Raw genomic sequence first — 26,392 nt, forward strand, 5'->3', positions numbered from 1 at the left:
ATGCGGGTCAAGTTCTGGAACGGGCGCTCTGGGTCCTGGTGAGCGACAAGAAAATAATTTAGGAAAGAGAAAGTAGATTTGGAACACAATGGAAATCGGAGAGGCTTGGCAGAAGGTTGCAAAGGCATACACTTAACGATTTTGTTTTACTTCTTGCTTTCTCATAAGCGATGGAAAATGCATCAGGCCGTGATGAGAAAGTTTTTGGAGATTAAAAGAACGTCAACACCTCACATGTGTATTTATCCTCTCATGTCGCATTTTAGCCTAGCCCATCCTACCAGGAATAATTCTGATAAAAGAAGCTTAAAAGTGATATGTATTAGGAAAAAAAATAACCTACCAGAAATTACACAAATAAATGTTAGTTGTACTTCAAAGTAAGTCTCCTCATTCATTTATAATAACCAAATGAAAACTTACCATACTTGTAATAAATACAAACTTATCATACATATAATTATTAATATGAGCATAAATAAATGCAAAAAAGGTAATAAATGACATGTTCAGTTATTCCAATAATACTGCCATTACTCAAAATATTTTTAGAACTGTTTCTTAAATCGCTTTCGGAGTCAGTTTTGAGCCATGACTCATGATGACATCAGTCAAATTAATGGAATAGGTGCACTCACTAATTCATAGCCTTTTTTATTCATCAGTTTTCCTCTTTTGAAGTTTTCGAGTTGGATAAAGGCTTCCAACCTAGTGACTTTTTTCCTGTGTCTTTTGTTCTCACAAATTCATTTAATCCAACAACCAGACAACTTTTTCTGTACGGACCCAGATTAATACTTGAGGTTTTGTGGGCCATCCTGTCTCTGTCACAATTACTCAACTCACCCGTTAGAGCTTAAAAGCAGTCAGAGACAAAATGGAAATGAACGGGCATGACAATATTCCAACAAAACTTTATTTACAAAAATAAGCTTTGGGTCTGATTTGGTCTATCGCTAGCCACCTTCTGTTTCAACCCCTGAAATACCGGGGAGAATCATTTGCCTTCCGTTCAGAATAAGGATTAAATGATGATGCAGCATGGCACCTGACACATCACAGGCACTCCCTACATGTCTTTCTTTCCCTCCCAGCAGCTGTAATGTAGCAGAAATCACCCGAATTTGGATCTGGAAGACTGTCCAAGTTCTGGTACCAATTAGCTGTACAATTCTCTGAGCTTCAGATCTCTCATCTGTAAAATGGGAATGACTTTCGTCACCTTATGGGGCTCTGATCAAACTTAAATATGAGGGAGGATGCAAAATTTCTGCTTGGAGGGGAGCCTGGGTGGCTTGGTTGGTTACGCATCTGACTCTTGATTGTGGCTCATGTCATGATCTTGCGGTTCGTGGGTTTGAGCGCTGTGTGGGGCTTTCCGCTGATGGTGAGGAGCCTGCTTGAGAGTCTCTCTACCCCCTCTCTTTCTGCCACTCTCCCACTCGTGCTCTCTCTCTCTCTCTCAAGTAAATAGACTTAAAAAATTCTTCTTGGAGAAGCTACAAAGAAACATCTGTTTCAAACTGTCTTCTGAGGATTCCCATATCATAGGCTGTCTGAAATCTTCCTATTCCAAAGGCAAATAAATCACCCTCATTATTTCTCATCAACAACAGCAGATTTTGGTATTCCCAATTATTCTTTTGCTAGAAATCAGGTTCCAGAAGAGAGAAATTAAGATGCCTTGTCCTCAGGTCTTGTAGAACCAAAAGCTGACCGTGAAGATCAGCTTACCCTTCTCACTTTACAGGTAAAGAAACTGAGACTCTTAGAGATTAAATGGCATGCCAGAGTCACTCAGCAACTCGGGGGAAGGGTTCAGACCAGGACTCCGTGCTCCTGATTCCCAGTCCGGAAGTTTCATGCTCTAACATACCGTCACCCTGTCTCCGTGGTTTGCACACTGAGTGAGGCTTGAAGCAGATTCTGCTCTGGCCATTCGGTCATACCCATTAGAGTTGGCAAATGTGAATCATTTAACCCATGTGCACGGCAAAGGAATTGGCTTTGGCCGGCTGCAGAGAAGGAAGTTCAGCAAACGCGGAGGATTTCTCATGGCGCCCTCACCGTATCAAGGGAGGCGTTCAGCAGACGGAGGCTGACATCCGCTTGAGATAGGGTTTCGGTGCCATCACTGTATGTGTGCACTTGCCTTCCACAGGATCACACCCTGTAGGGCCCATGACACTCTACACACCGTCCTTTCCTGCTGATATAACTTAGAAAATGTCACTGCACACACCACGAGGCATATATGGCATTTTGAGCACACTGAACAATGGCATGACATTTGGAGCTGCTGAAAGCAGGGCCACATGGTGTCTCCACTGTGCACATCCTAAATGACACCCTCTCTTGCTCTGCCCTTCCTTTTCCTTTCTGCTCTCAATCATCCTTACTTCTGTTAGTGACCAAAGTCTCTATTTCGCCTCTTCATAAGCTCAACTTTATTGGCGCGTCAATAATGTGAAATTCTCACAGTCTTTTATAGCATTTGAAGACATTTTATTTTGCTTCTCTCCCTCTCTCTCTCTCTCTCTGTTACTTTTCCTATTAACAGACACCTAGGAATTGAGATGCTCTTCAAGTAATCTTCCAAACAAAGAAAGACCTTTGTGGTTGCTTTTGAGATTTAGAGTCATTTTGTTTGAGTGGCAAGTGTACAGATACATATGAATGTATTAGTCATATTTTGTCATAACCAGTGGACCCCAGTGCTTCTGTTATCTCCTGCCCATACGAAGGGCCATCTATGGAAGTAAGAGTTTTTAGGAGTATAATTTTTAAAAATATTGAGCCTGAACACTTTCTGGTTATTGAAAGACACCTCTCAAATTTCATTAAGCTCATAAAATTTAGTTTCCATGTTTGAAATGGCTGATGTGAACATGCACTATTAAAATGTACCTACTTTACATGGATATATCTTACACACCACTTGACTTTTTCTGCTTTCTTCCAGGCCATTTTTGTTCCTTTGGATTAAAATAGTCTAGCAATCGCATCCGCAACAAAAATCAAATGTACTGCCATGTCTATTTGCGAGGAGAGCAGTGAATATACCTTCCTTTTCTCACGCATGCTTTCAAAAAGTCTATTGTATTCGAAACACAAATGTTAATTGATATGTGGTTGAGGATATATGGATTTCCTTCCATATGAAAAAATCTGTCTGAAATTTTCCCGTGAGAAGGCACACGGATGATATTCAATGACTCGCGGCATAGCCAAGCTGCCACTTCCATCGCGAACTCTCATCCAAGCCCCACATTTTCCATTAGGTTGTTTCCATCAGGATCAAGTTCCTCTTCGGGGATAAGAGCTGCTCATCTTCTCTTCCTGCTCTTCATACAGGCAGCTTGAGAAAGCCCATAATCAGCAGAGTTATCAGTAGCTGATTTAGTTCCTCCTAAATGTATTGGTAAAGAAAGATCTGCGGGTCATTTTGCCACTCATTCCTCATGCCTCCCTGTCTCAATGGCCTCTCCCCATGTCTCTCTACTAATGCATTTAATGTTCATAATATCGGGTATGAGTTCAACGCCACTGAGAGGTTTCATGATTATGCTCTTGCCCTATCATTCTAATTCAGGATTTTAACTACATTTATCAGAGCACGGAATGAAAGAACAGAGCATTTACTGACATAAATCAAAACAAAACTAAAAAGAAATACTACTTTAAGCATCTAAATAATGAAATGGGAACATTTGGGGTTTCTTTGATTTAAGTAATATTCTCAACAATTCATTTTCATTTGACTGTGTAAACAAGATTTCAAGGAAAGAAAGAACAAAACATGGGGATGATTAATTCTTAGGGATCAATCCATTATCAAAAATTATTCTTTTGCCTCATCGCACCCCAAGCTATAATCTTAACCTTGTCTGTAACGCGAACCCATAAAACACTAGCAATTTTAGCATCAGTTATCTACATTTTAACACTTGCTTGGGTCAAATAATATTGACTCTTGATCTAAAGTTAAAGAAGACACATTTGTTATACTAAATCTGGTATTGCGTTGGAACACAATCAGAAAGACAAGAGATTTGAAAACAGGAGATTTTGGAAAATAGATCTTAGAGTTCATGAAAGCCCGCATCGAATACTATAAAGGATGAGGACGAATGGTGAAGGCAGGTACGGATCACAATTTAAAATTATATTTCCATTAGTACTGGTAAAGAAGCTTGTTTTTATCAGTCTCGGTAATAAGAACAAAGTTTCTGAAGAGGCAGGCTCTGAAAATATTTGGGAGCACAATAAGGAAATTAAAGAAAAAAAAAGAACAATCTGAAAGCCAATCGGTGCTAAAAAGAAAAAAAAAAGAACATCATAAAACACCTTTTCAAAGGTCCCCTAATGTACAATATTTAAATACAAACAGTAACTAGTGTTACACCAGCTGCTCTCAGGTTTGCAAAATATATCAAAGTACAGCATATTGGAATGAGTCCTGAGTTTCCATTTACTTTATCTATCCAGACACATCAATTCTTTTTACTCCAGCCCGATAAAGTGGAACTGCAGCAGACAAATGAGCTAGCAGAGCTGACGGCATGTGTTTGTCACAAAGAAGCGCTGGAGAAAAAAAGCATGACTTTGATCCTCAATGAGGTTACTATTTTACGGTACCACGAATTTAATTCTAACTTGATGCCTTAAGTCACCGTTCACTGTTTATTGGCCAAAGTTTATTCTCATTTCATCTTTAACCGTTAAAAGGTTAACTCCTGCAGTCCTTACACAAGTGAAACTCTTCCCCGCCCCACAAAAGATGGAAATTTACATGCAAAGAGTTGATTAATGATCTTTACAGCATGATAAAAACTACCTTGAGTTGGTGACTAAAGATAAGCTAGCAAGTTGATGACTACTTTTTACAAATTACAAAGGGTGTAATTTTAAAGGAAGGTTGGTTTGTATTTAAATGATGATACATGCCAGATGATTGCCAGGGAATTAGGTAGTCTCTGAATGTATATATGATCTATCTATCTATCTATCTATCTCATCTATCATCTATCTAGACAAGAGATAGAAACAGAGAGGGAAAAAGAGACAGGAAAGAGGGAGAGAGAATAAGCATTTCAGATACAAAAAAAAAAAAAAACAAAAACAAAAGCAAAAACAAAACACCTATTCTTTCTTTTCATAAAAACTTGAAAAATTTTGAAAATAAAGGTTTTCATTTTAGTTCTGAATGACATGAAACATTTGCCTATTTCCCCACTGGGCTCCTTTATCCAAGTAATTTAATTTCATGTTGTTTTTTTCTTTAGTTCATCAGACAAATAAAAATGCCAGAGGTGAGATCTGCCACCGTTGAACAGACATAGGGAAGCAAAAACAATGGGCTCCTACGACCAACCCTCCAAGCAGATGAGTAAACAGTGCTGCAAACAATTATAATAAAGAATTAACAACTCTTTCTCGGGATACTTGGTCTTGAAGCCTCACAGCTTTTTTCTTTTCCATTTTTTTTAATAGTTTGTGGGTCATTAGCCCAACAAATGAAGAAGTGGAATGTGATAAATTAAAATTAGTACTGTGAATCCAAATCAATAAATTAATCCCAGTCTGGCCATAAAGCACATGTTAACATAATGGGATACAAGTAGGAGAAAAATATTGTCCCTGCCAGCAACCTTGAACAATTAAAATATATCTCTCCAATCAAATGTTTGGCTGAAATATACTAAAGAAGTTATAATGCTGTCATATTCTAATGTTATGTTTGTACTCTACACAGGGTTAGATATGGTTTACTAAAATAATTCAAATAGCATGCCTGCTCATGCTCTCTTAAATAATCTTTTGTGGTTTATCTTTTGGATCAACGATTAATGATGGACAGCACCATTTACAACACACATCTCTATCTCTTTTCACAATATCTTGAATTATAGCTGTATTTTGGCCATCCAAAAACCTCTCCATAGCCTCTGCAAATCCACCGGCGGTCTCAGTCTCTCCTTACGGGGCAAATCAGAGATAAACAGGGTCCGTAGTACTTAAAAAGAAGTTAGACTTATCATGTAAAGGGGACTTGAGTGCTCCAAGCTAAGAAAGTGGGGCCACATACAAAAGGACACTACCTTCCTAGTTTTCTCCGTATCAATGGGTAAGATTTGCTTAGCTGATAATTACAGTGAAATCTGTCTGCCTCACAAATGCAGAGGAGCAAGATTCATTTGATCTAATTTTTGAAGCAAGATTAGATAATAAGAAATGAGAGCTGGAAGTCAATGGGAAGACGATCCCCTCAGATTTCTAAGAAATGTAAATGCAGACATTGTTGTCTGTGGGTGTCTAAATTCTTTCAGGATATAGGGGATGTCCCTATTCCCCACAGATGTTACCTATTTCTTGCAGACTGACGCCGAGGATCAAGGTGATCATTAACTGGCACACATCTGGCCGTCCCAGTGCAAACCCACCATGACACCAAGATGGACGGCAGTGCTAGGCAGGTACAAAATATTTGAGCCTACTGTTAGCCTGGCAGAAGAACTGACCAAAGGTATTCTGATTGCCCGTGGGGAAGAGCAACGAAACAATAAAGGCAGTACGTGCCGAAGCAGGAGGAAAGATGACTCAGGGCCAATGAGGCAACAAGCCGTGTGCCAAACTCACGCTCTAGGGTACTGTGCTAATGCCCAACTCTCTATCTGGTTCAGTGAGCTGGGCCTAGAAAATGGATTACTTCCAGCTTCATCTCTGTCCCTATCAAGTAGCAACAACATCCTGTTGGTAAAGGCTACGGTCAGTGGATAAAGCTTCTCTGGACTGGATTTGAGAGGGTAGCTGATGGAAAAATGAACGTGCTGTTCCTAAAATTTTACCACAACTCTTTAACGCTGGCCATCAGCTGGCAACACTAAAATCCTACCCTGCCAGCTTTACGAAACTGCCATGAAATCAGCTGATATTATTTTAATTTTACAAAATTTGGAATTGAGGTCAAGAGAGAATGTACAACTGCTTTTAAGTCACTCAGCTGGGAGGTGGCAGAACAGCGATTTGCACTGAGGTCTGGTACAGCTAGTTCCCTTTTGGGTCCAGCATCCCCCATTGTCCCTGCTCTATCAGATCCCTTGGTCTTCAGCCAAAACAAATTATGGACATGGGATTAAGGAAGATCAAAGAGCACGAACAACAGAAAGAACTGGGAACAATAGGGAAATTCAGTCCTCTTTAGGATGACCCTAGTGTTGAGACAAGCAATGAGTCAAAGAACAGATTTCACATGTGAAGAGTGAGGAGGGGTTATTTGCTCGTTTTACGCATTTTCTTTAATGGAGAAATATTAACATTAATAGAAAAGTCATCTAAAAGTAAGTGAGAAAGTATGTGGGCATATCAAACCAGAATACAAAATCTATGTTCTTTTTCAATTTATCTATATATTCATTGAAAAATATAATTAAACTCAGGTGAAATTAATAGCCCTCCAGAAGATAACACAATATAAAACTACTTGCCTATTATAACTTCAAATCCAGGGAAATGTGAGGTAAATAAATGTCACTTTGAACTCACGGAGCTATTTCAGTGTGAAGTCTGACATCCTGTGGTTTCCCCAAATACTACATGTTTATTTGAAAATACAGATTTTTAATTCGATTGTCATGCTTGAGTTGCCAATTCTCCACATATGATTAGCAAACATTTCACAGCATCTGATCACAGTAGTTAGCAATCGCAGGGATGGATGTGTTGAATCTTTATTCTAGGAGTCAGATTATATTGATAATCTGAGTTTATCAAGGCAATTAGAAGTAAGATCCTTTTTCTAAGAGTAGCCACCAAATCTATGCTAAGGGAATGCTTTACAGATAGAATTGTCACACAGCACAATAGTTTATTATATCAATTACTACGTGGGTTTACGAGTTTCATTCTGGGGTACATGGTAATGTGAACCATTCCAATGAGGTTTCACCATTGCAGTGCAGGTTCCTAAACCACAAGAGACGGTACACTTTAGTTCTGGTGCTAATGAGGCATAAATGATGAGAAGGGCCTTGTAAACAAAGGCACAGAAGTTGTATCAATCCCAGGAAAAGGCCAAGTCTGCAGATCCCTCGATCTTACATAAACAGAATGAAATGTCAGATGCCTTTCTTAGCACCCAGGTGATGTTAAACATTAAAGGACCATCTGCATTTAGCCAGAACTTTCTGCCTTGTCATTTTAGACCCATCACAAGATATAGGAAATATCTGGTCCAGATTTCCTTGAAGGTAATGTGTTATGCTACAACAAAAATTATTTTTAGCCTCTTAAATATTACTCCTCGTTTGATACGATCATTTTCTTAGGATTCTATCATAAAGTTATATACCAGAAACATTTTACATTAAAATATCAGTAGATAGGTTAAAAACAATGTTTATAATGATCATGAAATACGCATATTTACCTTTAAAATACGCTAATTTTACATGGGATTTTACTGAAGACATAAATGATAACAGAGGGTTTAGTTCTAGATGTTCTTAAGTCCATTTAACTTAGGGCATGTTATCCTAAAGCCCAAGAGGAAAAGTAACCAAGGCTGTGGATTGTAAAACAAATTGTGGCAGACAGTGACATCTTGTGGATAAAAGGGTCAGGAACTTAATTAAAAATTTCCAAAAATGCATATACAAGTAAACTACACAGCTTACGTGTATTCGGTTAACAATGTTTATTTGTAAATTGGTTATTTGGGATTTGGAATATGGTGTGTACACAGAAATAATGTGTATGTGGAGGTTAAGTTCCAAGGCAAGCTCACAAAAATCCTAACCTGCAATGAGATTATGAAATGTGGTCTACTTTCAAAAACCTTCATCGGCATTTTATAGAACCATTCTAAAACCATGTTACAGATGAGGAAACCGATGCCTCAAGCAATTAGGTCTCTTCACGCAGTCAGGGCTGAATAATGATAATTTAAGCCTACAGTGAATATCTCAGATTCTTTTGGTCACATCCTATTGCCTGATGAATCCTGCAGCATTTTGTTATTATATGGAGTCTAAACCACACAGATAGCAATGCTCTTCTGCAGAAATGAAATCAAATTTTCAAAGTATAATACCAAGAATCTGTGTCTGTAGTGTTTTCTGGCACTACATTCTGAGTAGAGAGATCAAAGCTCTCTGACCACTTTTACTAAAGTTCATAAAAACTTCCATTTCTAATTCGCTGGTGGTGCCTCCCTTGGAAAACGGCTCAAACTGAGTGGAGACTGGAGAAATTTAAAAGGAAAGACTGAATTCATTAATTTGTTTCCCTGAGGAAGTGTTAACTGAGGCTCATCTAGTCGGAAGCCACACAGACTATTTTTGCTGTCTGCCCATTTGTTCTGCCATGATGCCCACTCCCGACCCCACCAAAAAACAAAACAAAACAAAACAAACAAAACAAAACAAAAACCCCACAAAATTTGGAAGACATTGATTGTTGATTGCTCCATTAGGACACTTGGCAATGTTATAAACAGATGCCAAAGTTTCTTTGGCTGGCCTATTGAGACCCACACACTCTAACAATTTGTTGGGTGCCGAAAGGATTGTCCGCTAATGTTAACCATTCTCTTCTTTCCCTATGTCTCCACTGTATTTCTACAGCCCATTTTATCCTGACTTGGACTTTACCAACCAAGTATAATTTCTTTCACCAAGATTCTCTTACTTGTCAAATTCAGGGGTTGAATCCATTTACAGGTCTGTCCTCTGTCTTCTGAAAATGGCACTGCCCTTTTTACACAATGGCTTGTAGTTTTCTATCTAAAAGACCTCCTGGGGTTGTGTCCCTACTGGGCAATTCACATACGCTGACTGAATGGAAAGGAGAAGGACAAAGTTCTGACCATTGTGGCTTGTTGTGTGACAACTCTAATGGATGCCTTTTTCCAGAGTTCTCCACTGGGTTAGCCAAGACTTCCTAGAGTCTGTATCCTAGTTCAACCTTTCCCTTTCCCCAATCCTATCTCCTCCTCTCCTTTCCACAGGTGTTAATACCAATTAAATATCTGTGGATTATTCCAATCCACAGTTAAGACTGAAGAGAAATCATAGAGGAACTATTAAAACCTGATTTAAGTTCACCTGTAGTGGTCTGTATACCTGTCTACCTGGAACAACTCATCTTTGCATGTTTAGACTTTCTGCATACTCTAAATTCAATCTTATTCTCATGCAGAAGGAATTTATATTTAGATAGTTCAGTTTCTGGTCACTCTTACTCTTTACCAGTGTGGCTCTGATCTTTACATGAAATTTGAATAATTGAATGCATCCTTTTCTTTCTGTAGCAGCATCTTAACTTCTATAGAATGAGGGAAATACTGATGCCCCTGATTTGCTCCTACGTGACTGATTATTACCTTGAAACATCTTGATACCCCAGTTCCTTTGGTATTGCTGTCCTGCATGTTTCATGCTGCTATTCCTTGGGACATAATTACTGTAGCTGAACTCCAGCTTGGTAGCTGGAGATCTACAAACCTGGCACCGGGCATCCCCACAGGCAACTCTCTGGCTAATCTGACATTGTTTGTTTCCAACTCAGATTCCCCGTTATTCTGATGCATTCCATTGGACTTCCCTGAGCTAAGGACATTCCTCACTCTGAGCCTCACTTAAGTCCTCCCACCAAATGCAGCTACATTTGCTCCCCTGTCCCCACCTTGTCTATGGGCGCATATGGGCACATCTTTTACCAGAACCTGCCACTCTCTCCTAAAATCTGGCAGGAGCTCTCCCTTCACTTTTATTCTTCTCTTCCTATCATTCAAACCTACACTTCCCTCTTCTCATACATACTTGGTGACCACACTACAATTTTGGCCAGTGCACTTGTTTCAAAGGCTTTTTGTTTTGTTTCATTCTGCTTTGCCCTAAAGAAACATTTACATAGAGCAGCAGAGACCTCTACTGGTTATTCAGGTTAACTTCGTAAAATGCTCTCATTTGCTGTTAAATGTTGACTTTCTTTATTTCTCTGTTGGTAGTAAATGCAAGCTTAGATTTTTGGATGTCTTACGGGAAAAATAGAGTTTACTCTGAGCACTGAGCTGCAGAAGTAAATGTCCACAGCAAAGCAAAGGAAATTAAAGTAAGAGGAGATCACAAATAAAATGACAAGTTTCCAGATAATATAGGCAAAGCCAGTGTGACACTCCATCTGGACAATTCAAGAAGGATAGATGATTCCACACAAGGTGCCATCCAGTAGAAAAGTGGATTTGCCCTCGGATATCATGAACGTTTGCCTGATTACTGTTTGAATTACTGATCATCCAGTAGAAAAGTGGATTTACCCTCGAATATCACGAACGTTTGTCCGATTACTGTTTGAATTACTGACCATTTATTATCAGTGAACACACCGATGTTCAGCAGATGGCTATGCATAACTAGTAACAATTTTAATGAACAAAATGTACTTCTGTCAGCAGAACTACTTGGGTACTCTAGTAAGCTGAGTTATTATTTGGGATATATGTGCTGGTAGTTTTTACAAAACGAATAAAGATAGAAAAAAATAGCCTTTGGATCTATGGCTATGTCAGACTTTGACACAAACTGTGTGGGCGACATTGTAAGATCCTGGGCACAAGGAATCACCTCATGAAGAGGGGAGAGAGAAAGGGAAAGAAAGAGAGAGAATGAGGGATAGTGAGAGAGAGAGAGAGAGAGAGAGAGAGAGTTACCTGTTTCAAAAGCTATAAGAAGAAAGGACAGAGGGAATATAAAACATGTTGAATGGAATTTTCAAGATCCATATAGTTTGATTAAAGTTGGTTAGCGTACCTTTTGAAATTTTTGATGGAAGGGTTTGTGTTTTCTGTGGTCAGTGATACAATCTGATATTTCATGTAGTAGTCCCTACTAAACTTTGAGTAATCTCACTCTGTTTCCTACTATGGACAGCTGGATAACTTAAAAATTAGAATTTTTACAGATCCTTAAGGATCCTGGGATGGAGAAAGCTTCTTCTGAGCTGTAACCGAACACTGACATTTGTTTCTGCTTAGCCTGTCTTCATGTGCCTCCCTGAAAATGTGCAGCCCTATTTTGCCGCTAGATCACATTCTGAGCAGAAAGGAGACGAACTAAGGCATTCCATCACTGCAAATGGCCAGCGTTCACTGTACAATGGAAGATGGCTCATCATGACGTGTGACCGGAAAATGCTTCCTGTTTTAGCGCCCATCACGGTCACCACTGAGGTCGGCACTACTGTGATTTTAACAGGGCACTATTATCAAGGAGCAGATGCCATACTGGGAAAGGTACAAGCTCGGGCACTACCTTCCTTCTGCCTCTTACTTGCTGGATGGTGTCTTTGGTGTCTCTTCATCCATAGACTAGGAAACGTGGGTGGTAAATAGCACAAGCCACGATGGACGTGGAAGGAAGATAAACACTTATTTACAGCCAATAAAATAATATCTTAAAAAGAATATTCAAGTTTTTCTCATGAGCCAGCTGGGGTTAGCACAATACAGGAAGGAACAGGATATATTTTGATCTGGCCAAATTACTAAACTGCTGCTTATTTACCTGAGCAAACGGTGATTTGGCTTTCATTGTTGCCCAGGGCAAGGAGATAAGCTAGTTCTGTGGCGTAATTTGTGCTTGTGGGTCACACTCACTGCTAAAATTGATTTTGTCCGAAAATTTGAACAGGCCAGCAAAGCAAAGGGAAATGGATGAGAGGTTACAGTCCTTAATAATGAATGACAAGTACCAACGGAACTTTCGTGAGCGGGCTCCCGTGCTATTTTCACACCAAGGCGTTCATGAAAACAAAATGGATTCTGGTCTATTTCAAAGAGCAATGACACCAACAATTCTCATAAAAATTGTTGTATAAAGCTTATCTATTAATAAGCACTCGTATCCACAAAATTTTATAATCTTGAGAGCGCTCCCACTTGGCTATCATATTGTATCCACATAACAATCTGTGAATTTTGCAAAAACAAAATTATTATTCACGCAACACAGGGAGGATGCTGGGCCTAGGGCTGGGGCGTATGTACTCCTACTGTGTCTCCTTCTGCTGCACACAAGGCTTCACTCAACAGACAGACACTTCTGTATGGCCACCATATTGGGGACCATGTCCCTGAACGTTAGGGTGCTCCACGGGCCGATCAGCAAATAGCCAGTGGCTCACTCTGTTGGTTACATCAACTCTAGCACCAGAGTAAAAATATAGCGAGAACAATCCTGGTGGAAAGAATGGGGAGGTGCAAAACTGCCAACAGGAGGTAAAAACCAGGGATAATTGCTTTTATATTGACTAGAAATATACTTACTTTGACATCTTCCTGATTGTGTCAAGATGAGGATTTGCCGCTGAACTTGGGATTGACTAGTCACAGGATGATTTTCAGAGCCTCTGTCCCCATCAGTAGATTATTTCTTGGCGTGCCAATATTTATTCTGTTGCTGGAGGAATTTCTTGTAGCTGGTTGTCTCCGTTTGATGCTTATCAGGAAGGATTTGGGCCAGCCTTGTACTTGCAGGGCTCAGGAGAGTAACTTTCATCTTTCTGCTCTCAGACAGGCCATCACGGGAAACATCGAAGCTGCTCATTGCATTGGTTTCCGTTCTTCACACTGTCTCATTTTTGGCAGTTGAGATATATCCTGCAAGGGAAACTCAAAAGCTTATTTGAAGACATCAATGTTCTCTAATATTGAGGTATTTACTGTTTAAACCTCACAATCTTGTGGAAAGAGAGTGGACTGTCCTGACTTTGACACATTTAACTCCTTCAAGGCTGAATGTGCACATACTGACAAACAGTCTACCCCACTTCCTAAACAGGTGCAAAACTGGAACGTTAGAACAGAATTCAGTAAAGGCCTCTGACTGGGGAGTCTTGGGTCACTCCAGCACCCAAACCCCAAATGACAAAATGTGAAAGTGGTTGCTTGTCATTAATCCAGACAGAAATCCCATCACATCTCCAAAACCATTGAGTCATAGAGAGAATCTAAGATCGTTAGTGGTAGCATGGTACAGTGACAACAAGAGACCAAAAATGTTTGGATCTGGTTCAGTACCTGCTACTTATTAAATATATGCCCTCTGAACTTCAGTTCATGTATCTGTAAATTGAAATAGAGTGGTAGTACTATAAGCAAAGGTCCTTGTCTTTAATAGTCTTACATTATATTTAAGAGGAAATAACTAAATGTTGTGAATACGGGTCCACTTTTGATAAAAGGATATGATGAGAGATGTCAATTCAAAAGCCATCCTCACGTAAATGTTGGCTGAACACTTACTCAGGTAAGCACTGCACTTGGCTCTCAGATACTTTGAGAGAATAGAACGAACCTCTGACTTCATGGAGCTTAAAGTGTGTGGGGTGAAAGAGAAGTCAGCTTCAGAGAGAAATCTGTTGAGTCCCAGTCAAACAAAGAGTCTGTCTGTTTACAAAGACTGTTTCTTGGTTTTCAGTGGTTCTCAACCTGGGCCTCACCTTAGGACATGGGAGGACATTTTGAATTTTCTAAGGCTTAGGCTGCACTTAATCCATGGGGATGCACCCATGCCCTGCATTTTTTAAAAAAATCATTCCGGGGCACCTGGGTGGCTCAGTCGGTTAAGCGTCCGACTTCAGCTCAGGTCACAATCCCGCGGTCCGTGAGTTCGAGCCCCGCGTCGGGCTCTGTGCTGACTGCTCAGAGCCTGGAGCCTGTTTCAGATTCTGTGTCTCCCTCTCTCTCTGACCCTCCCCCATTTATGCTCTGTCTCTCTCTGTCTCAAAAATAAATAAACGTTAAAAAAAAATCATTCCAGGTTATTCCAAAGTGCAGCTATGGTTGAGAACTAATCATCTGTAGCTTAGTTCAGTATCGGCACCATAGCAGGAACTCAGTATTAGAGTAAATTATCATTGAAAGTCTTAAAACTGAAAACTTTTCCAGGTATTTCTACCCAAAGGCAGCTGGTTCTTTCTGTCCGTGCTCTATTTGTACAAGTTAAAAAGTAAACCTCTCATACATGATAGTTAAAACAGAAAACAAGAATTCAGTTGAACACAAATGCAGACACTCACACACAACACTCACCAATAAAACCTTGGTCTTTATTATTCATTAATCATGCACTGTCAGTTAAACTTATGGAAAATGAAGGAACTGCGTTCTTGAGGCTCAGGAAAAAGAAAATGTTCAAGGGGGAAGCTTTCATTTTTCTCTCCCGCCTAACTATCCGTGTCCTGCATGGAGATCATCAAGGAAAGGCTGATTATGCAATGAGCTATTCCCTGGGCCACTGTTTAAAGCTGTAATGCAAAGCTCCCTCAGACTTTACTTTTGGCCTTGGTGCCACGATATTACACTGGATTCAATACAATTTTGGTGTCAGCTACTATGTGCTTAACTTCACGTGAACATCCCTGGAAAAGTGGGCAAGGAGGATGCTTTAATGTCTGAATAGTTTTTCAAACATGAAGTGCCAGCAAAATTATTTCTCATTCACTCATATTTTTAAATACAAGATATTCAACAATGGTACTGTGAGTCTATAGTTTTAAAAACCTGGTGCCTGGATAGCTCAGTCATTAAGCATCTGACTTTGGCTCAGGCCACGATCTCACAGTTTGTGAGTTCTAGTCCCATATCAGGTGAGCATGAGCCCTGCTTCAGGTGAACCCCAATTCTCTCTCTCTCTCCGCCCCTTGGAGGATTCTATCTCTCTCTCTCTCTCTGCCCATTCCTCACTTGCACCCCCACTCTCTCTCAAAAAAAAAAAAACCACAAAAAAACACCTGTAAAATTGAAGCCATGTAGTTGAGGACACTGTGTGCTCATTAGCTAGAAGGATATATGCACAGTAAGACATGATAGGTTTAATTATATCAAGATGGGAGATTGGGGCTGGGAGAAATGAGGTTTTTCTTTTTTGTTTTTGTTTTTTTTAGATTTGTGGGGAGGGACAGAGGAAGAGGGAAAGAGAGAATCCTAAGCGGGCGCCATGCCCAGTGACCCAGTGCAGAGCCTGAGGCAGAGCTTAGTCTCACAACTGTGAGATCATGACCTGAGCCGAAATCAAGAGTTGGATGCTTAACTGACTGAGCTACCCAGGTGCCTAGAAATACGTTCTTATGTAAAACAAAGTATGGAAGCTATGTTTATTTTGAACAGCTGTTTATGGTCATTATGATTTTATTTCTTCTGTAAGAGTAGAGAAGGAGGAGACTTAACTTTTTCTCATGCCTTTAAAATACATGTCCTTTGGTTTACTTTAGAAAATAAGAGCTTAAACTGAAATGTCTTAGTGGCAGTGTTACAGGGGCATGACTAATACAATAGTTGGCATCACACTTTTGCCAGAAAGAACCTAATAAATATTTATGACATGTGCATTGTTTTCTTAAATTAGTACCATCTTGGTCTTAGGAATTTAAACTGGTTAATAATTCTATAATAATCACAAGGGTCTGGATTATGTGTCCATTAATTTTCTCACTTCCCCGAAAGCTAGTGAATTTTAGAAATATTATTATATTGTACTGTTATTTATTTAAAATAATTTCAGATGTTATAGTATTTTATTTTAGGGATTTGTTTCTTAGGGGAGGAAGGATCGTATATTCCACTGGCATGGCCAACACTGCCTTGTCTAAGTTATCCACCACCTGCCTAGACCTTCTGATTTTTCACTTTCTTCATCTGCAAAACAGGCATGATATTATTTATTTTAAATAATGTCACAAGATATAATTTAATGAATGAGTTCATTAGTACCCTATAATGACTACTTTCTCAATAACAGTCTTTTAAATTATGGCTTTTTAATTATGGACAAATCTCATTTTAATGGTGCGAGAAAATATGAAAGAGGGGTTGATTACATACAAAAATATATTAAGGATAGTGGACATTGGATGTCTTACCGTCAATAGAGTTACAAATAAAGAAAGGAGGAAAATTAAAATAAATCTATGAGGTTCAATGGGAATTCATATCACAATGTGATCCATACTTTTTAGTACATATGGATAGATAAATAAATATGATTTAAACACATACATACATTGATACATTTGTATAGTGTGTGTGTGTGTGTGTGTGTGTGTGTGTGTGAGTTAAGTGGAGAAAAGGCGTAGCAATATATTAGTTATTAGTACGATAGAGGGGTAATTAATAATATGTCTTTCCCAAGCTCAAATTTTGAACCACCTTTGAGGGACAATGTTTGACAAATGGAAATTAACATGCCATCTTTGCTTCTATAAAGCCATTGAAGAATGAGCCTTACGTGTGTGACAATGATACTGTAACTCACCGAAAGATGAACCCTCCCACTCAACTGTAACATAGACTAGGGGCCTTTGCCAACCCCTCATTGCTGGGCAGTGAGGAGGCTACAGCTGTACTTTCCTAAAGGAGACAAACTCCAAACAGAAAAGCTGAAGGGAACGATTTGGAAAAAAAGGGACAATTCCTTATCCCAACTCACTGATCAGAGAAGTCCTTCATTCTCGGGAGACATTTTGAAGCCAGGCTGTTAACTTTATAGATAACCCAGGACATTATAAACCTAGGAAGGGAAAAGGAATTGACTGAAAGGAAGCTACAAATACATCACTGAAAATAGTCCTGGGGAAAATAAAATGAAGGTGGATAGGACATTACTGACTCATTTTAAGGAAGGAGCAAGAGAAACTCAAAGAATTGGGTTTCTCCTGTAGCCCAGCAAAGTGCCTAGGATTTTGAACTCGTGACATATAAATTAGAGAAGTTTAATAGACTTAATGTAACAAAGAAAATTTGATATAAGCTGAGAGGGGAAACATCTGATGCTTCAAAGGAGAAAGGACATAATGAATTTAGCAGCTTTACTTTTTAAATTCTTTAGAATAAATATACATACATATTGTACTAACTGAAATGTGTAATAAAAAATCTTATTTAAAATACACGCAATTTAAGTAGCCACTCTATAATCTGAAGGGGAGCATTGATAGATGCTCTGGAATTCAGAATGGTATGTCAAGGAAAATCTGACCAGTTGACCAATTCTGCTACACCCAAAGCAGCACAATGTGCCTAGGAGTGGTTTTCTGAATTTCAAGCAGGCTCTCTGGTAATGTAAATGTTTCAACGAAGTTGCCTTGCAAACACAAAACCTGCTAGATAAAGGACAAATATATTCACTGTGAATATAGATAAATAAAAAGAAAACCAAATGAAAACTTCGTATCGGCTCAAAATTTCCTTTCATTTAATTTTGGTAACAAGGCAAAAAATGTATTTGAACCTTAAAAAAAAACCTCTTGGGTCAATTTTTCTCCCCCTAATATTCTTTCCAGTGCTTTTGGCAGAGTCTACGGTATGTAACCAAGAGCTCAGTCTTGATTGAAAATGTCTCTGGCTTCTTTTTGCGTTGAACTAAAAAAAAAAAAAAAAATTTGCATGTGAATCATTCAGAGATACTGACGCAGTCCTGCAGAAGACCTTTTTATAACTATATCTTGCCATGACTTCTATGGAATAAAGAAAGTTATAAAAATCATATTCCAAGGAAATCAATGAATTATTTTCCAGACAGCTATTCACCATTGAAAAGATCTTCTTTTTAGTCAAACTTAATAATCATTCTTTTTTATCTCCTTTCTTACTTTCCCTATGAGTCTATGCATTTCGATTGTTAGGCATGGCTGAGGTCAGGAGAGATGGAAGAAACCCGCTCGGAGTAATTCTTGGTTCCTCCAATGCTTCTGATTTCCTTTGTTAAAATCTAAAGGATGCCTTATCAAAAGAAAGGAGTTGTGGATTTTCCCTTTACATTTATGTGAATGGGTCGTAATAATTCTCTGCTGAGAATAAACACTCCTGGCTATTCTGGGCCACGGGAACATGTATATGTGCAACGTGTGTTATTTACTCTATAGTCAATGTGTATGTTTTATTCTGTGAAATACAGGCTATGCTTGTACTCTCTCTTGAAAAATATTGCTCTTGGATGTTTAGATCTAAGGAAAACTTTGTTTGCTTGAAAATGCACCCTTACTGCTCTATGAGTTATACCGTGAAACGTGGGAGGCTAATAACAACTGCCCTTTAACTCATTACTTAAGCAACTAAAGTATTTTGTGCTCAGTCTGTCTTAGCAGGTACAGACATTCTTGCCAGGGCTCCCTAGAGGAAGTAGAACCTTCCTACCTCCAAATCTTTGCATATGTGACTTCTTCACTTAAATGTGTTGGTCTGTATTTTTAACAAAAACAGCATTTTGACCTAAAATTTTTCTTAATGTTTATTTATTTTTGAGAGAGAGAAAGAAAAAGTAGGGGAGAGGAACAGAGAGAGAGGCGGGGTGGGGGGGGGGGGACACAGAATCCGAAGCAGGCTCCAGGCTGTAGCACAGAGCCTGATGTGGGGCTCGAACTCATGAACCACGAGATCATGACCTGAGCCGAAGTTGGACGCTTAACCGACCGAGCCACCCAGGTGACCCCCCCGCTGCCGCCCATTTTGACTGCTAAAATTCTATATTCCATCAATAAGAAGAAGGAGGAATAAATAAAGTTGGAGCTGACGGAGAGCATCTGGATTATTCAAAAAAGGGATGGGCCAGAACATATTTGATGTGTGGTATATATGCTGTCTCCAAAATGTACAGAGACTTCTCTTAGTGGCAAGAGATGTGGGGGGCTATTACTTGTCCATTGTCTTATAGGTGATATGCATCTAACCACTGGACTCTTAAAACTTTCATTAACTGACAAGACTTGAATTTCTGTCCATGTGTCTCTGCCACCTTCTGACATATATCTGCTACCTTAGGTCCTCTAGGGTACCCATCACTTCCTCTTTACCAAGTCCAACCGGCATGATATCACGGGCAGAGAGGGCCAGTGTGGTATTCTTCAGAAGGTTAAGATAAGATGCTCAAGGTTCCCAAAACCACAGGATGGCGGAACGTGCAAAGGTTAACCTAGTTGAGAGCGAAGAGGGTTAACTGGCACTGCTCTGTAAAGTCTGATTTTTGTTCTTTCCTGAAGGTGGGAATAAAGACTTCATTCACCAGATCAATAGCATACAAAGCACTATCGACTGTACTGGTAGGCATTCGTAATGAGCTGTAATGAAGGAAACCACCTGGAGTAACTTCCGGCAGCCCGCCATCATTTAACATGTTCTGAGCGGTTTTATTCATGGTCTAGATAGGTATAGAATGGAGATATTATGAGGACCACTGTGCCAGCTTCTGTCAATTCTTTTGTAGTAGTGCTGAGCTCTGGTGCATATAACTAAGTCTTCTGAGACATAATATTGCTTCTGTTTAGGTGAGGTGCGTGGAAGGCTTTTTCACGGGCTTCCACTTGGCGGTATTAATGCCTCTTGCTCCATAGGTCACAGAACTACAATACGGTTCTGCAGGTGCTAAGTATGTCTGTCCCAACTTATACATTCAGGTTAGGATGAAATAACCACAAGTGAGTCTATGGACCTAGTATACTCACTGTGAGACAGACTTTGGCCAAATTCTGTTTTATCATTTCTGTCAGCCTACCCAACTTTTACCAGAAAACCATGAAGATATTTTCAGTGCTTTTCTTTCAGCTCAGGTCACGTATTTGACTTCCTCAAAAACCAGAGCACTCCCATTTTCATACTGCATGTTTATTCTGCAAATGGCTCGGATCCTACCAGTAAAATATCAAAGGAATATTTAACAAAGATACTGTGGTGACCTCTGTCAAGGTAACTGGCTTGTTCTTTAGTCAGTGGGTTACAGATGTGTCGATGAAATTAGATCTGGATATTGACCGAAAGATGGCAGTTTTCCATTGCAGCTCACCAGGTCTTGGTGTTAATTATACAGGTTAAGTGACCCTCTGGTCTACTGTCCATTTGTCTCATGCATAAGACCACCATGATGTATTAGCTTTCACCACAGATCTCTGCAGATCAAGACAGCCTCGGTACAAATCACATCTTTCTGCTCACGATGACACTTACAGCTACTTAGCCTCTGATAGTTAACTCTTGTCCTCTGATCCCTGCAGTGCAAGTATCCTATCATCTTCATTTCGGCCATCAAATCCAGCCTACAGAGGTCAGTCATCTCTTAAAGATGGTAAGGGAAGCACTCTGCGTCCTCCAATAGGACACAGTACTGCAGTGTGTTTAAAGGTCTTAAGTTGATAAACCATTCTAACATACCCAGTTTCCCGAACTCTCTGACCCTTTCTTCAGTACTATGTTAAGGAAGTTCTGGTATCTTCACTTTATTTACCTAGGTCATCACCATATACAAGATTCAAGAAACTGTGGTAAATGTCCAACTTTGAATTGTCTCAGCTATTCTTATCAGAACACTAAATCTTATCATGGCTGAACACACCATGTCAACAAACTCTCCCCTATTTAGGATGATATTCTGCTCTGCTCTCTAGTTCAACAATGTTACGAATCGCTCTCAATAGGCTCTCTGGTTTCTTCTGTTTCTACAACTAAGGAATTCATTTGGCCTGTACATTATTTCCACTTTGAGCTTACATGGTCTGAGACATAACTCTGGCATTCGCAAATAGCATAAACTAGGTAATTACAAATAACAAATATTTAAATTGGATTAAACAGTTCAACTACAATTGAATACTATTTGGCAATAAAAAGAATCAGTACTGATATATGTTACAACAAGGATGAAGCTCAAAAAACTGTACTAAATGAAAGAAGCTTGCCACAAAAGACCATATTTGTGTGATTGCACTTATGAGAAATGTTTAGAATAGGGGACTCTATGGAGGAAGAAAGTGGATTTGCGATTGTCGAGGGCTGGAAGAGAGAGGTGGGAAAGAGGGAATGACTGCTACTTGGCACTAGGTTTCTTTTTGGGGGGACGAAAACGCTCTAAAATCAGAATATGGTGATGGCTGCCCCCCTCTAAATATACTAAATACAACCAAACTGTATAGTTTTAAATGAGGGAATTTCATGGTATGTAAATTATATGCCATTAAATCTGTCAAAATAGCAACTAATGGCTAACTTTAAGACACTTTTACCAAGCCAAAGACACACACTAAGTAAAACAATCCAGTTACTCAAGGGGTGCCCGGATGGCTCAGCTGGCTAAGTGTCAGACTCCCAATTGCAGCCCAGGTCATGATCTCACTGTTGGTTGAGTTTGAGCCCCATGTAGGGCTCTCCACTGATGGTGCAGAGCATTCTTGTGATTCTCTCTCTTTCTCTCTCTCTCTCCGCCCCTTCAGTACTTTCTCTCTCTCTCTCAAAATAAATAAATAGGCTAAAAAAAAAAAAAAAGAATACAGTTATTGAAAATAGACCTGCAGTACAAAGATTATTAAGGCCAAAGAGTATTACTAAATTAGAAAAAAAATGAATCATTCACTAGGGCCAAATAATTATTCTATATATTTATAGATATATTAACACAGCCTCTATATATACCAAAATAGAAATTAACAGGAAGTGAAGGAAACTCTCCATGCGAGCGGGAAATTTTAACCCAAATATCTCATAATAGATATTCAATGACTATATATGAATCTGTACATATATAGTATATGTGGTATATAGACATATATGCAATATGACATATATACAAAATGTGTATATAATATGTGTGAAACATATATGTGTGTATATGCATATATACTACATATATATATATACATATTATATATATATGCATATATATACTATATTAGTATATATTACATATATACTAATAATGTCATAAGGGATATAGGAAAGAATTGAGGACACTCTGTTTTAAGGTACTATACTATACACGAAGAGGTAGAGGGTTATTTGATGTAAACTTATTAGCTTAAAAATTGTTATCTGTATCTGTACTGTAAGTTACTACCCATACGTGTATTTACTTGCTCCATCAGCTGAGAGGACCTTGAAGCAATGATACCCCGCAGCAATAAGCATATGCAGGTTTCTCATATCATCCACCAAGAAGACCTATGGCTCCTTGGAAAAATGGTTAACTCCATGGCTGCAACATGAATATATGAAATGCTCCTGGAACATCATATAGTTCCAGTAGGTAGGGATGTACTCAGAAACAAAACAAAACTAAAAGCCCACAGCAATGGGGTTATATCAAGGGGACACAATGTCAACTAAAGGAGTTTCCAAGGATCAAAGGTGGAAAAATCTGAGCGACAAAATAAAGCATTACTGGATTTAACCTAAAACATAAAATTGCATCATTATTCCATCCATACTTAAATCAATTCATGATTTAAAATATAAATTTAAATGAGATGCATATACAAATCTCCCATAGAGCATAATTACAAATAATTTATGTAGATACTTCACTCTCAAGGAGGTGAAACATAACTCCATCTCTCTAAATGTAGGTTGTACATAGAGACTTCTGTCCCAAGAATATGGTAGGAAAGGGAAGGGGAAGTAGAGTAGAGAAAGGTCAGTCACATGATCAAAGTTAGCATCAACAGTGGTGAGTCAGTTTGACAGTAGGTACACATGATATCTTGTAAAAATGGCACTTTACCCTGTGGTCCTCTTTCCTCAAACACATAACTCTACTCTAATTATGAGGCAAACATCAGACAAATTCCAATTGGGGGACAATCTACAAATACGTGAACAGTATCCCTCAAATGTCAACGTTGTCGAAAACAAAAACAAAAACAAATCTAAGATTGCCATGGCCAATAGGAACCTAAGGAGATAGGAGGATTAATTATAATGTAGAATTCCAGTTGGGATCCTGCAATTAAACAAGGTAAATAGGTATTAAAAAAAAAAAAAAAAAAAAAGCAAACAAGCAAAAAACCTAAGGAAATCTGAATGAAGTATAGACTTTAGTTAATAATAATGTGTGAATATTAGTTCATTAGTTGTGACAAATGTACCATACTAACGTAAACTGAAAATAATAAGGAAATGGGTTTGGAGTACACAGGAGATTTTTCTTTCTATTATCTTTGCTACTGTTATATAAATATAAAAGTAGCCCAAAGTTAGAAGTTCATTTTAAAAATCATTTGGCTTCTATTTACTAGCAATGAACAATCCAACAGTCAAATTAGGAAAGCTATTCTATTTAAAACAGCATCGAAAAGAATACAAGAGTTGGGAATAAGTTTAACAGGACACATATTGATTTGTACATTAAAAACTGCCAAATATTTCCGAGAGAAATTGAAGAAGATCTAAATAAATGGAGAGATATTCCATGTTTGTGGACTGGAAGTCTTAACATGGTTAAGATGTTAATTCTCCCCAAATTGATTTAGAAATTCAACATAATCTCTATCAAAATCCCAGTAGACCTTTGCACAGAAACTGACAAACAAACTAAAATTGACACAGACATACCAAGAATGTGGATTGTCAAACTAAGTTTGTCAAAGGAGAATATGCAATTTCAAAACTTACAGTAATCAAGACAATGTGGTACTGACTGAAAGATAGGCATAGAGATCAATGGAACCAGAGTACAAAAATAAGCCCTTACATTTATGATTAACTGGCATTCAATCAGGTGCCAAGACACTTCAATGGTAGGGCAGGGAGGATATACAGTTTTTTCAAGTAGTGCAGGACTAGTAATTAGATAGCTGTGTGCAGACAAATAAACCCTGATCTCACAACATACACAAAATTAACTCAAATAGATCTTAGTCTTAAATTTAAGAGCTAAAGCTGTTAAATTTCTAGAAGTCACAGGAGAAATCCTTGGGTTAAACTGGTGTTTTCTCAACCTTGTTTTCATTCTTACCCCTCCTAAAAGAGATTTTTAAACATGTTTGTCTAACAGTATAAAACATAAAATTCTAATTGAAATTTTAATATAATAGACATGGCTTCTTTGAAATTTTAATGTGATAGATTTAGGTTCTTCCTCTCTCCCTCCCTCTATTCCTCCTTTCCTTCTTCCCTCCTTCCCCCCTTCCTTCCTTCCTTCTTTTTCCTCCCCTCCTTTCTTTCCTCTTTCTTCCTTCCTTTCCTTCTTCCTTCCTCTCTCCTTCCTTCCTTCCGTCCTTTTCTTTCTTTCTTTCTTTCTTTCTTTCTTTCTTTCTTTCTTTCTCTTCCTTCCTTCCATCCTTCCTTTTTTTCCCTCCCTCCTTTCTTTCCTCTCTCTTTCTTCCTTCCTTCCTTCTTTCACTTTTTCACTGATGCAGAAGAACCCATACGTATGCCCTTGAAACTGATATGCCTAATTGAAAATGTGCGGATTTGGTGAATGGTTTTTAGGTGTGCTGCCAAAGTATGAGCTAGACAAGGAAAATTGGTAAACTGGACTTCACCAAAATTTAAAATTTTGTGCTTCAAAAGACACTGATAAGAAGATTAACATACTACTCATAGACTAAGAGAAGCTATTTGCAAACCATATATCTGATAAAGGACTTGCAGCTAGAATATGTAGGGAATTTTATGACTGAATAATATAAAGATGAACGTCTTAGTTAAAAAATGGGCAAAACAGGGACACCTGGGTGGCTCAATTGGTTAAGTATCTGACTTCAGCTCAGGTCACGATCTCACTGTTTTGTGAGTTTGAGCCCCATGTTGGGCTCTAAGCTGACAGCTCAGAGCTGTGAGTCTGCTTCGGATTCTGTGTCTCCCTCTCTCTCTGCCCTTCTCCTGCTCGCTCGCTCTCTCTCTCTCTCTCTCTCTCTCTCTCTCAAAAATAAATAAACATTAAAAAAAGAAGTATATAAAAAATGGGCAAAACAAAGCACTTAAATAGACATTTCATTAAAGAGATATATGAATTAAGATGTGCTCAACATCATACATTATTAGATAAGGGCGAATGAAAAATGCAATGAGATACCATACAGAGCCATTCAAATTGCTATAATATGAGAAAAACAGACAAAACCAAGTGTTTTGTGTAGATTTGAAAAAATGGAATCCCTCACATATTAGACAATGATACAACCACTTTGGTAAACAGTCTGACAATTTCTTAAAAGATTAAACTTAAACTTATCATAAAACTCGGCAATTCCACCTTAGGTAGGAATCTACCTAAGAGAAATGAAAATATATGTCCACTTGTGTCCATACTGCAAATGTTCACAGAAGCATTATATATAATAGTGTCAAAATGGGAAAAATCCAAGTATCCATCAACTGGTGTATAGGTAAACAAAGGTAGTGAGTGTATGTATGTATATATTCGTATATATATATATGTGATACATATTTATGTAATATATACTTTATATATTATATGTTTTTACATATAAAATTTCCATTAAAAGTAATATGACTCAGTAATGAGAAGGAATAAAAGTATTGAATCATGCTACAACATAGTTGAACCTCAAAAACTTTAAGTGAAAAAAAGCCATACACAAAGAACACATAGTGTATAATTTCATGAAATAT

The sequence above is a fragment of the Panthera uncia genome, chromosome B4 (assembly GCF_023721935.1).
Source record: "Panthera uncia isolate 11264 chromosome B4, Puncia_PCG_1.0, whole genome shotgun sequence".
Classification (NCBI taxonomy): Eukaryota; Metazoa; Chordata; class Mammalia; order Carnivora; family Felidae; genus Panthera; species Panthera uncia.